Source organism: Sminthopsis crassicaudata, chromosome 6 (assembly GCF_048593235.1).
Source record: "Sminthopsis crassicaudata isolate SCR6 chromosome 6, ASM4859323v1, whole genome shotgun sequence".
Classification (NCBI taxonomy): domain Eukaryota; kingdom Metazoa; phylum Chordata; class Mammalia; order Dasyuromorphia; family Dasyuridae; genus Sminthopsis; species Sminthopsis crassicaudata.
Window position 1 is genome coordinate 174,179,129 of NC_133622.1, and position 13,704 is coordinate 174,192,832.

Consider the following 13,704-nt stretch of genomic DNA (forward strand, 5'->3'; position numbering starts at 1 on the left):
GGAATTCAGTGACCACTCGGGCTGTCTCTTTTGCTGTATTGTAAAAGTGAGTCCTGAAAAGGTGTCTACCACAATGTGGATAAAAGACAGACAACCAAAAGATTTACACTGGATCACATCCATTTGCCAAATTTCATTAGGTCTCAAACCATGAGGGTTCTTCCCTGGAGGGAGTGTAGGAGTGTGGAAAGGAAGGCAAGGTGGACAAGCTTTTACTATGCTCCTAGTTTCTTCTTTTCTTATTCTAAATTGTAAACATAAAGCTCAAGCAGCTTGATGATATTTAAAATGAGATTCTTGGACTTCTTGAAATAAAGGAGTATTGGCCAACATAGTTAGAATGCTATCTGCCTTTGAATTACCATCAAAAATAGGACCTGGAAGTCCACTATGAGAGTGGACATGCAAGATATAAATCTTACCTGGATGCTTTCTCACTTGCTCTTGAAGTTCCTTAAAGAGCTGATATATATTAGAGGCTACAAATTTTATTTGGGCTCTGGCAATTCTTTGTATCACACCTACTGAATAGGCTGAATCAGATATTATATTTATGTCTCCTGGATAATAAGCAAGAGCTAGAATATTGCATACAATTCATTTTGCTGAGTGGACTGAAAAGGAGTTCTGATTACTCTATAGTTAAGTCACTAGAGTATACAGCACAAATATTATGTTTGGATGCATCTGTAAAGATAGTTGGTCCTTTAAGAGAAACTTTAGAAACCTTTTCTTTAAGAATCCATCGCCAATTATGTAACAGCCTGGTTATCTTTAATGGAAACCCATGTGTAAATTTTGGAGCTATGGCTAATAAATTTTCCACTCTGGGATGGTTTCACAGCACACATTAACTTGTGAATTAGTATAAAAGGTGTATATCTTGTCAGGTCATATCCCAGATAATTGTACTGGTCAATAATGGCCTTTAATAAAAATCTAGCCACAAGCACTGGGTAAGGAGTAAGGCTTTGTTCTGGTTGTGCTGGGAGGTTCACCCACTCTATCACACTGTCTCTTTGATGAAGGACTGCTGTGGGTGCCTCTTGTGTAGCAAAAAGTGATATTTCCAAGGGATTTTTGAGTGATTCTTTCAATCACATTGGATAAAGCCAGTTTGATTTCTCTCAAAGCCTCTTGAGCTTCTTTTGTAAGCTGGCATGGTGAGTTTAAAGCACTGTCTCCTCTTAAAATGTCATATAATGGTTTCAATTGATAGGTAGTCAAGCCTAACATTGGATATCTCCTATCAATTTCTGGAAGTCATTTAAGGTGTTTAGCTTCTCTGTTCTTAAGGAGAGTTTTTGTACTGTAAGCACCTTAGGATATACTTCATATCCTAAATATTGAAAAGGAGCATGTCTTTGAATTTTTTCTGGAGCTATGTGCAATTTATAATTCCTTAGTGTTTCTATGGTTTTTTGTAGACATGCTTCTAACATTTGTTCCTCAGGTGCACAAACCAATATATCATCCATGTAATGTAATAACATTACTTTTGGAAATGCTTTTTTTACTGGAGTAAGAGCAGCAGCAACATACATTTGACACATAGTAGGACTCTTTTTCATTCCCTGTGGCAAAACTGTCCATTCATAACTTTATAAGGCTCAGTTAAGTTAATGCTGGGCACTGAAAAGGCAAGTCTTTTCATATCTTCCTTATCTATAGGGATAGAATAGAAACAATCCTTAATGTCTATAACCCAAAGAGGCCATTCTCTAGGCAACTGAGTAAGAGATGGAAGTCCAGGTTGAAGAGTTCCCATAGTTTCCATCTGTTCATTTACCTTTCTTAAATCAGTCAACATCCTCCATTTTCCAGATTTCTTTTTTACAATGAATACAGGGAAATTCTGAGGACTTAGAGAAGGTTATACGTGTCTTTGGTCAAGTTGCTCCTGTACTGTATCTAATAAGGCCTGAATTTTATCGCTACCTAAGGGTCACTGTTATATCTACACGGGTGTATCAGTTTTCCATTAGATAGGAACAGGTGAAAGTGTTGGCAGGCCTTCAACAGCAGCCCTGCCTAAAAAACTGAAATACTCATTTTTAACCCTAATTGTTGTAAAATGTCTCTTCCCCACAGATTGATGGGGATTTTTCAACTATAAAAGGAGTAAAAAATCCTGTTTCACCTTCAAAAGTCCATCTCAAAGAGGTAGCACTAACTTCAGCTGCTATTGATCTTCCTATGCCAGACATGTAGGTGTCTGCCTTAATCTTTGGCCAGTGACTGGGCCAGTTGGCACCTCTAATGACTGTGCCAACTGCACAGTGTCTACCAATCCTTCTAATGGTATCTCATTTATATAGATAGTGAGCATAGGTCAATCAGCTGTCACAGCTGCTGTCTAGTATATTCCTGCAGTTTGCTGCTTGGAGTCAGAATCTGGGCAACTATCACCAGGTTGCTTATTAGGAGTGTGTATCAATAAACCTGAAGATGCTACTACTCCTGGTTGATAAGTCACAGATTGTCTACTTGCATTAGTGACTGGAATATTATCTACATATTCCCCAGTTTCCCACATCAGTGTATGGATGGACACTGTTTTGTAAGTACTCTCAGGAGGTGAAATGGTCAAGCCTACTGTGCCTGGAGGTAAGAGATCCATAGGCTGGAGAGGAACATATTTCACCTCTCCAGGGAGTATCTCAGTTGTCCCAGCTGCATACAACTCTATCCTCCCCAATTGTAATCCCTTTCTCCCATCAGGTTGCTTCCTGGCTGATTGTGTAATTCCTTTCTTCCATCAGATGGCTTCTTGGCTGATTGGTCATGTCTGGATATTGGACTTCTAGGCACTCTCTGGGTGTAGCATTGGCTGACATCATGCCCCAAGTGTATTTTTTGCCTGGGGCCCTGGAGCTGGGCCCCTCATCCCATTTCTCTGAATCAGTCTACATTCTGATGCCCAATGGAACCCTCTGCATTTTGGACAAGGGGTATTGGGTCTTGTTCTCCCACCCTGTTTTCTCACTCTGTCTCTATGCCAACATTGAGCTTTCAGATGCCCTACTTTACCACATTGAAATCATTGATGAGTCTCTCTGGTCGTCCCTTGCCAAAAGGGACCCTATCTTCCCATGTTGGGATCTTGGGAAGTCTGCATCATAGCCTGGCTATAAAAGGCATTTGTGCCCACTGTGGCACAGCATCTTATGATCTCCTCTAAAGGAGCATCCTTGAGTAGTCCTAGTATAATAATTCTTCTACAAACCTCATTAGCATTTTCTTTAGCAAGTTGCCTTATCAAAATGTCTGTTACTATATTCTTACTATTAGTCCATATGATAGCTGTCTGCAAACATCCCACAAGATCAGCAAAGGATTCATTTGATCCTTGTACAATTTTTGTGAAGGTCTCGTCCTTGTCATTTTTATTGGGGAGAGAAGCCCATGCTTTAATAGCAGCAGCAGCAATTTGCTCATATGCTGCTATGGAGTAATTAATCTGTACTGAAATTTCTGCATAAGAACCTATACCTTTTAGTTGGTCACAAGTGACTGAAGTATTAACTCCACTTTGATTATTTTGTTGGACTTGTATCCTATAGAGCTCACTATATTCAGAAAGCCACAACAAGTTTTGTCCAGATTCTAAGCATACCCTTACTATATATTTCCAGTCACTAGGAGTTAAGACTTCATAAGCTAAATTCTGAAATAACATCTTAACATAAGCCCCATAAAGAGTACACACCTTTTTCAGGTCTTTGAGGACATCTATATCAAAAGGAGTGTATTTTCTGCTCTCTTGACCTGAAGAATTAAACTACTGAATCATGGGACTTACTTGGAGCTTCAGATCACCTATATCCTTCCCTTCTTCTGTCATATGGAGGGGGTGATTGTTGGGGGGAGGTGCTGGTGATATCACCACCCCTCCCACTCCTCCTCCTCCCTCCATCCTGAAAGGTAGAGTTGATGGGGGCATGTCAATAATCTGCTTCATAATTGGGGTTGAAGCTTCCACAAGAGAGCCAGAATCACCAGGCCCTTGAACCTCATTTAAATCCCTATTCCCTCTAGCTATATGGTCATTAGGCTGTTCTTTGTCTTCCTCTTTTTCCTCATACTTCCTCATCTAGTCATTTCTGAAACTTTTTCTTTTTCTATAACTTGCAAGATTCTTTAAGGCCTATTGAATTATGTTGTATATATAGAATACTTCTGTGGAAATAGAATGAGAACCTGTATTGTTGTAGTATTCAAAAATTTGTTCTCCCACAAGTTTTCAATTATCTGCATTTATTTCTTCTTCCTCTAAGAACCAAGGGAACGTGCATTCTTTTTTTTTTTTTTTTTTTGAGAGTGGAGATATTTATATATTTTTTATTAACTTTTATAATTATAACTTTTTTTGACAGTACATATGCATAGGTAATTTTTTTTTTTTACAACATTATCCCTTGTATTCCCTTCTGTTCCAAAATTTTCCCCTCCTTCCCTTCACCCCCTCCCCTAGATGGCAGGTATTCCCATACATATTAAATATTTTATAGTATATCCTAGGTACAATATATAAGTGCAGAACCGAATTTTGTTGTTGTTGTTGTTACAAAGGAAGAATTGTATTTGGAAGGTAAAAATAATCTGGGAAGAAAAACAAAAAAAAATGCTCACAGTTTACACTCATTTCCCAGTATTCCTTTTCTGGATGTAGCTGATTCTGTTCATCATTGATCAATTGGAATTGGATTAGCTCTTCTCTATGTTGAAGATATCAACTTCCATCAGAGTACATCTTCATATAATATTGTTGTTGAAGTGTATAATGATCTCCTGTTCTGATCATTTCACTCAGCATCAGTTGATGTAAGTCTTTCCAAGATTCTCTGTATTCCTCCAGTTGGTCATTTCTTACAGAACAATAATATTCCATAACATTCATATACTATAATTTACCCAACCATTCTCCAATTGATGGACATCCATTCATTTTCCAGTTTCTAGCCACTACAAAAAGGGCTGCCAGAAACATTTTGGCACATACAGGTCCCTTTCCCTTTTTTAGTATTTCCTTGGGATATAAACCCAGTAGTAGCACTGGGTATAATTCCAGATTGCTCTCCAGAATGGTTGGATTCTTTCACAACTCCACCAACAATGCATCAGTGAGGGACATGCACTCGAATGTACCCAAGAGTCAAGCAATATGTTCCTAGGTTATAATTAAACCTTGCCCCTCAATTAACTTAAGCATGCTTTCTATAGCGCCCCTTTGGGGTGAGACTGGTGGTGGGGCTGAGGCTGGGGATGGGGGGAGAATCTTTTCCTAAAATCTGCCCCATTTCAGTTAGAAAAGGTTACTAGTTTAGCCTTTAACAAAGTAAGTTCCCTGTTTGTCTATTAAAATGCTCACCTAATTTCCTGGTCACCAGGGGACTTCTTCAGTGAAAATAGGGTGCTTGGCCCACATGTTGGGTGCCAGATGTAGTGGCTTCATTAGTACCCTGGATATCTTAGAGTCAGCCAGAGTCAGGATAAGCAAAAGTCTTTATTCTTGGTCTTTTGGGGTCACAGTCAGGGGATTCTATATAGGACTCTCCACACCTACTTTCTCTCTCTCCACTATCAAAGAATGATCCTGCTTTTCCTACTCCACCCTCTGATCTCTCTCCACACCCATAGATCAAGCCAGCATAGAATAGTTGAGCAGGGTCATCCTCCAAGCATATATTAATAGAGTATTGTCCAATTGGTAATTAGCCTTAAGTGCTTGGTAATTAGCCTCAAGTGCTCAGTTATCTTGGTTAAGTGCATCTGTTCAGTTCTAGCTCTTTACATATACACTTCATGATATATATGTTGCATGTTGAACCTATTTGTGATGTGAATAGATTTTCAGATGTATAAGCCTTGCCCCGCCCTCTAATGCTTCTGTATCTATTCTTCCTCTGTGCCTCATTTGTATAACATGATTACTATTTTTACCTTAACTCTGCTACTCTTTCTTTTGAGCTACATTATTGCTGATATGAATTTTAAATAGTACACATTTCTTATGTAAAAAATATAAACAATCATTCTCCAATTCATAAATGGTCAAAGGATATGAACAGACAATTCTCAGATGAAGAAATTGAAACTATTTCTAGCCATATGAAAAGATGCTCCAAGTCATTATTAATCAGAGAAATGCAAATTAAGACAACTCTGAGATACTACTACCTACCTGTCAGATTGGCCAGATTGACAGGGAAAGATAATGCAGAATGTTGGAGGGGATGTGGGAAAACAGGGACACTGATACATTATTGGTGGAATTGTGAATACATCCAGCCAGCCATTCTGGAGAGCATTTTGGAACTATGCTGAAAAAGTTATCAAACTGTGCATACCCTTTGACCCAGCAGTGTTACTACTGGGCTTATATCCCAAGAGATCTTAAAGAAGGGAAAGGGACCTGTATGTGCAAGAATGTTTGTGGCAGCCCTCTTTGTGGTGGCCAGAAACTGGAAACTACGTGGATGCCCATCAATTGGAGAATGGCTGAATAAATTGTGGTATATGAATATTATGGAATATTATTGTTCTGTAAAAAATTACCAACATGATGATTTCAGAAAGGCCTGGAAAGATTTCCATGAACTGATGCTGAGTGAAATGAGCAGGACCAGGAGATCATTGTATACTTCAACAACAATACTATATGATGATCAATTCTGATGGATGTGGCCATTTTCAACAATGAGATGAACCAAATCAGTTCCAATAGAGCAGTAATGAACTGAACCAGCTACAGCTAGCGAAAGAACTCTAGGAGATAACTATGAACCACTACATAGAATTCCCAATCCCTCTAATTTTGTCCACCTGCATTTTGGATTTCCTTCACAGGCTAATTGTACATTATTTCAAAGTCCGATTCTTTTTGGACAGCAAAACAACTATTTGGTCATGTATACATATATTGTATTTAATTTATACTTTACATATTTAACATGTATTGGTCAACCTGCCATCTGGATGGGGGGGAAGGAGGGGAAAATTAGAACAAAAGGTTTGGCAATTGTCAATATTGTAAAATTACCCATGCATATATCTGGCAAATAAAAACTATTAAAAATATACAAACAATTTGTCCAGTTTTAAAAGTTTGCCCATGGTTAATTCCTTAAAACCAATCTTTGATATTGTCTCCTGAATGTTGAATTTTCTGTTAAGTTCAGGTTTGGTTGATAGAGAGTTCTGAAAATCTGCAAGTTCATTGTATGTCCATTTCTTTGTCATTAAAATTATAAATAATTTTCCTAAATATAATATTTTGGCTGAAGACCTAGTTCTTTTGGTCGTCAGTAGATGTGATTCCAGGACCTGAGATCCTTTATTGTGGCTGCTGATAAGTTTTGTACAATTAAAATTGTAGCTCCAGCATATTTGAATTGTTTTTTTCTTATTTCTTGCAAAATTTTCTCTTTGATTTGGGAGTTTGAAAATTTGGCAATAAAATTCCTGTGTGTTTTCCACAGAGGATCTCTTTGATGTGGCAATAGGTGGATTTTTTTCTATTTCTATTTTATTTTGTCCTCTATTTTGTTCTATTTCTCATGTTCTATTACTCCAGGACAATTTTCTTGGATTATTTTCTGCATTATTTTATCAAGGTTCTTGTTTTGGTCACAACTTTCTGGCAGTCCAATTATTCTTATATTTTCTCTTCTTTATCTGTTCTCCAGATTTATCATATTTTTTCTTATAAAATGCTTGACATTTTGTTCTATTTTATCATTCTTTATGATCTGTTTTGTTATTTGTAGATCTCTCATAGCTTCATGGGCTTCCTCTTGCCCTATTCTAATTTTCAAGGCATTATTTTCATCTTTGAGACTCTGTACCTCCTTTTCTAGTTGGTTCATTTTCATAATCTTGTTTTTCTTGGATGTTTCTCATTTTTTCTTCAAAGTCTCTCATTTGATTAAAAAATTTTTTTTAAGTTCTTCTATAAATTCTTTTTGGGCAGGGAGCCATTTCATGTCACCATGTTACTCTTGGGGTAGAAGCTTTTTTTTTTTTAACTTAAGTGTCCTTCTCTGAAGATGAATCTTGACCTTCCCTGTTCCTACAATATATTTCAGTGGTGGGTTCTTTCTTTTTTTCTGCTTCAGTTTTTTAAAAAATAAGAGGTAATATTAGTGTTATCACCTCAAATTGTGGGGTGGGGGAGAATAGTGCCTCAAGTTTTTCTTCAGCTCTCCTGTCTGACCAGGAACCCCAAATCAAGAGCTCTACTCTCATGCATGTGCCCACAGCTAGCAGCTGCCCTACTTTCTCTAAACTTAGTGGATGCTGGTTCCTTCTAGTCCAAGCCATGTCTCAGCAACACAGTTGGGCCTGGTCATCCTAATCAGGGGAGGTTCATTCAGTTCTTCTGTACTCAAACCCCAATTCAACAGACAGTCTTTCACAGGATTGAAAAGTCTCTATGGTTCCTTGTGAGACTCCAGCCACACTTAGCTAGCCTTACCAGTCCTCACTTGATGCTTCTCAGCTATGCTATCCCAGAGGTGTTTGCCTTTTAGATAAGTTAATCCCTAGTTGGGGATCTTTCTTCAAATCTTTTCATGTTGTTCTGCCCCAAGTTTTCTGGATTTTTCACCACTCTATGTTCTCCCTGAAATGCAGAGAAATTGGGAGAGCTTGAAATTTACCAACCTGTCTCTGGGAAACATTTTAGGCAGGTTTTCTACTATGCAGCAATGCTTTCTTTTCAAATTGTAATAGTATTTTGTTTTTCTAAATACATGCAAAGATAGTTTTCAACATTCACCTTTCCAAATTTTTCTCCCTTTCCTCCCCCCTCCTCAAGACAGCAAGCAATATAAGTTAAACATGTATAATTGTTCTAAACATAGTTTCATCTTCATCATGTGTAGAAATGCTTTCTTGATTCTTTCTTGACAGTATCCTGTGTATCATTATGAATCATAAGATTTGGGTAGTGATCATCCTGCTTGACACATTTTGGGAAATTTTGTCACATTTGGGTTAAATGCTTTGAGAGTTATTGTTGCTGTCAGTTGACAAACTGCTGTCTCATTACTCTTCAACAGTTATCTATCTCCTCTGTTCTGCTCTTCTTCCTCTAATCCTGCCTGCATGATCCCTTGGGTGAATATATCATCATTCCTGAGAATCTGTATCACTGTTTCTATTTCAGAGTTCTTTTCCTCTTCAGGGAAAGCTTCTGATTTGTATTTTGTTTTTTATTTTTCTCCAAGTGTGTAGTGGTCTTTATTCCCTTTTTTCATGGGTACTTTCTTCCACTTTCCAAGCTCACAACTAAGTTATATTGGAGCCAGCTCAAACCAGTTCATAAAAAATGAATAACCTCAGAAATTCTGTTTCGGATATATTGTGATATAAATTAAGGCTTAGTTTAGTATTTTCTTGATTTTCAATTGATTTTTCTGATTTTCACTTGATGGATTTGAATCATTTTTAGCAAGCTTGTTATTAAACATTTCCTATAATATCTTTCCTCTAGATCTAGCTTAACATTCCTTTCTATCTCTTTTGATTTAAGACTTAGCTTTTAAAGAATACTTCATTTTCCTCAACAACCTGGAAAATAGAGAAATATGAGTCCTTTTGTTTTCTCTTCTAGAAGGAGACCAGTTTGCATTCTGTATATAAAGATATGTCCAAAATATCAGATTCAAACTTTATATTTCAGGCACTACAAAATTAACCCAGCTCCCCTTTATTGCTGGAAGTGAAATCCCCAACTTTTGTTAGACTTATTACTATGACAGTGGACTGGTTAATGAAGGCACAGTCCTGAGATCATGTGAAATAAGCTCTACCTGTTACCATTGTGTTTCTGTAGGTAAATGATAATGTTGCTGGGTTCAGAATAAGTGCAAGTGTTCTGACCCATTTCCTATTTCCTGTCTAATTAGGTCTAGATCCAGTGTTGTATACAGAAGTGTGTGGGATGTAGAAAATCCTTACCCAAAATGACTACTCAGAGATCATTCAGTAGAAAGCAGAAAGATTGTTTATTAAACCTCCAGAGGATGAGCCATTTTATCATGAGATAAGGGAAGGAGAAAGCTCATGGTAGGAGTGCTAAAGAAGTAGTAAAGATACACAGCTTTTATACAAGAGATTACATCACAAGTAAGAGAGCATTGAGAAGGGGAGGGAGAGGCATCTAATTGGTTATTGCTATCTGGGGAGATTGGAATGGAAGGTTTCTGTTTTCTCCAAATCACCTGATTTCTAGGAAACAGAAAATCATGCCTTCAGGTTTCAGATATAGCTGGCCAAGGCTTAAGTAAATTTGGGCCTGCATATATTATACAGGTCATAGGGGAAACACAGAAATAATGAAAATAAAAGAAAAAGAATTCACATATTTCTGTAAGTTCTTCACCTTATATCTCTATTCCACACAGAAGGCATTAACTATCCAAATTGTACTCTTATTTTACTGATGCATCAAGGAAAATTGCTTTAAGCCTTCAGTGGAGAAAGAGCACTGGCCTTGTGGCCTTGAACACATAATCCTGTTGATTTTTTTTTATCTTTATTGGGTCATTCTTTCTGTGATATTAGGTGGATGAGTGTTAAAAATGGAAGGGATTAAAATATGATTCTGTGTACTTTGAAAGAGTGGCAGACTCCTAAGAGATCGTTAAATGAAGTCCATACCAGAAGTTGATGGTAATTAAGAATTATCAGAACTGCAGATTCAAAGTATAATCTGTAACATCCATTCCAATGGTGATTTAATTGGTCAGAGAAAAAAAAAAACATGTTCTGAAGCAAGGGAGCAACTTATCCATATATCATATTACAAGGAAAGTTGGTGAGGAAAATTTTTAATGACCTATGCTTTAGATGGAGAAAATTTTCCATATATTTTAAGTCAGTAAGAGAGAAAGGGTGTCCTGGTTTGAAGGGAGGAGCTTATACTTCTGTTTGTACTAAATTTTGTCAGTAAATATCACTTTATAAGAACTAAATGGTCTTAATTATTCATTTATTATATTGAAGGGTTGTTTATTAGATAGATGATATTGGAGCACAAATAAATGGTGATTAATATTTATAGGAACATACCAGAATGAGGGTATTGACTGATAGCATTAGAAGACTATACTTTCATTAAGGATACTCCTAGAGTACTGAGGTAGATGTAAGGCTAAGCATTATCTGGAGACCCAATTTGTTAATGTGATTGGGAATAGAGATAAAGACACCTAGAGACTATAAAGACTATAGGAGGATTTGGTGTTAGCACCCTGCTAATTCATATTTGATTTGTGAATTAAGACACTCATAAGTCTTTGAACAGTTAAGAAAGGAAGTTCTAATACATCAAGGATAGGTAAGAGACATATAGTGAGTCTGGGCTTCTATACATGTAATCTCTCCTCCATTTAGAAAAAGGTCTGGTCAACAGGGTAGTGTATAGCGCTGTGACTTGCATAGTTTTCAGATGTTCACCTAATCAGAGGAATCCTGAATACATAGAGGTAGGACTTTTTAAATCCCTTAAGTTACTAAAAATGTGTCAGGGATAGCAGAGGTCAATAAGGTCCTGGGGACAGCTTTGTCACCATTAGGGAAAATCAATTCCTGTCTGTGGGAGAAGAATTGTTAGATAATGGTCCTATTGCATACCACTCTGTCTTTTGATAGAGGGTGAGGACTCTGAAAAGTTATACTTGAATCAAGGACAGCATAGTACTTATAGTTAAGCACCTACTCAGTGTGAGATAATGGTTCCCTACTTAATGTGATGGTGATGTAATGGTTTTGCACCTCAGTGTGCTGTAGTGATGTAATTGTACTAAGGTAGTCTCAGTCACAGAAGGCTCTCTCAGCCATAGACACAAGAGAAGACTCCAGATTCCAGACTCTGGACTCCATTTTTGACCAGCCTCATGATGGCCCTCCTGCCTCCTTCACTCTTTCACTAAGACCAAGGACTCAGGTTGATTCCGAGGTCCTCCAGAGAGCTAGTCTGGACATTACCTATTTTTATTTTATTTTTTGTTACATTTTATGGATCTTAGCTGCCTCCTTTCCTCTCTCTCTCTCTTACTACTATTGTTGTTCATTCATTCAGTTGTGTGCACTCTTCAAGATCTCATGGACCATTATAGGATGCTATACTATACATATACTCCACTATTTCTCAAAGTCTAATCAAGTTTTGTGTTCATTATTTCCATGATGTTATCTATCCATCTCATCCCCTTCCATCCTCTTTTTCTTTTGACTTTAATCTTTTTTGAACACTGAGGTCTTTTCCAGTGAGTCCCATCTTCTCATTATGTGACCAAAGTCACATAATTTAAACTTCACCTTAAGTAGTTGTTCTTTCAGTGAATAACTTGAATTAATTTCTTTAAGTATCAACTTTTTTGATCTCCTTGCTGTTTCAGGAATTCTCAAAAATCTTTTCCAACATCATTATTTGAAAATGTCAATTCTGTTGCACTCAGCTTTCCTTTCACAGCTATACACTGCTTTGGAAAACAGTGACAATATAGATTTGACTTCATAGACCTTTGTCACCAAGGTGATAGCTGTTTTTGACTGTGTTGTGCAGATATATGATAGCTTTCCTACCAAGAGGCAAGTGCTTTTTACTTTCATAGCTGCAGTCACCAACTGAAGTATTCTTTGAGCTCAAGAATATAAAATCTTCCACTGCTTCCATTTCTTCTCCCTCTATTTGCTCAGAAATGATGGAGATCATTGGCCAAGATCTTAGTTTTGTGAGGTAAACTTTAAACCAACTCTTACACTTTCCTCTTTCACCATATAATACATACTTTTATCACCTGCCATTATTGCTAGGTCAAAGGGTGTTCATAATTTTGTAATTTGGGGGGAATTTTGCTCTGCAAAATTATTGGACCAATTCTGTATTAGTGTCCCAATTTTTCTACATCCCCTCCAACATTTGTCATTTCCCTCTTCTGTCCTTTTACTCATTCTACTAGATATGAGATGATACTTCAAACTTGTTTTAATTTACATTTCTGCAGTCAATAATCACTTAGATTATTTTCATATAACTATATATAGCTTTGTTTTTTTTCCCCCCTAAAAACTGCCTATTCATATCTTTTGACTATTTTGTCATTTGGGGAATTTTTAGTATTTGTATAACTTTGACAAAGTTCTCTGTATATTTGAGATATGAAATCTTTATCTGAGAGATTATATATAAACTTTCCACCCCAAATTTTCTGCTTTCCTTCTTATCTTGGCTACATTAGTTTGTTTGTATTTAAATGTAATTAAAATTATCCATTTTAAATCTCACTATGCACTCTATCTCTGTTCATAAATCCCTTTCCTATTTATAAATCTATTAGTATGTTCATGTCCTTTTAATTTATTTGTGATGTCTCCCTTATGTTTGGGTCATGTACCCACTTTGAAGTTATCTTGATAAATGGTATAAGATATTGTTATATATACCAGTTTCTGCCAAACTGCTTTCTAATTTTTCCCAATTTTTGCCAAATAGAGACTCTGTATCCCTAAAATTAAATACTTACATTTACCAAACACAAAGTTACTATAATACTTTATTACTGTATATTTTATATCTACTCTATTCCACTGATCTATCATTCTATTAATTTTTTAAAAGCTAATATTATGTGCCAAAATGTTTTTGGCAGCCCTTTTTGTAGTGGCTAGAAACTGGAAAATGAATCAATGCCC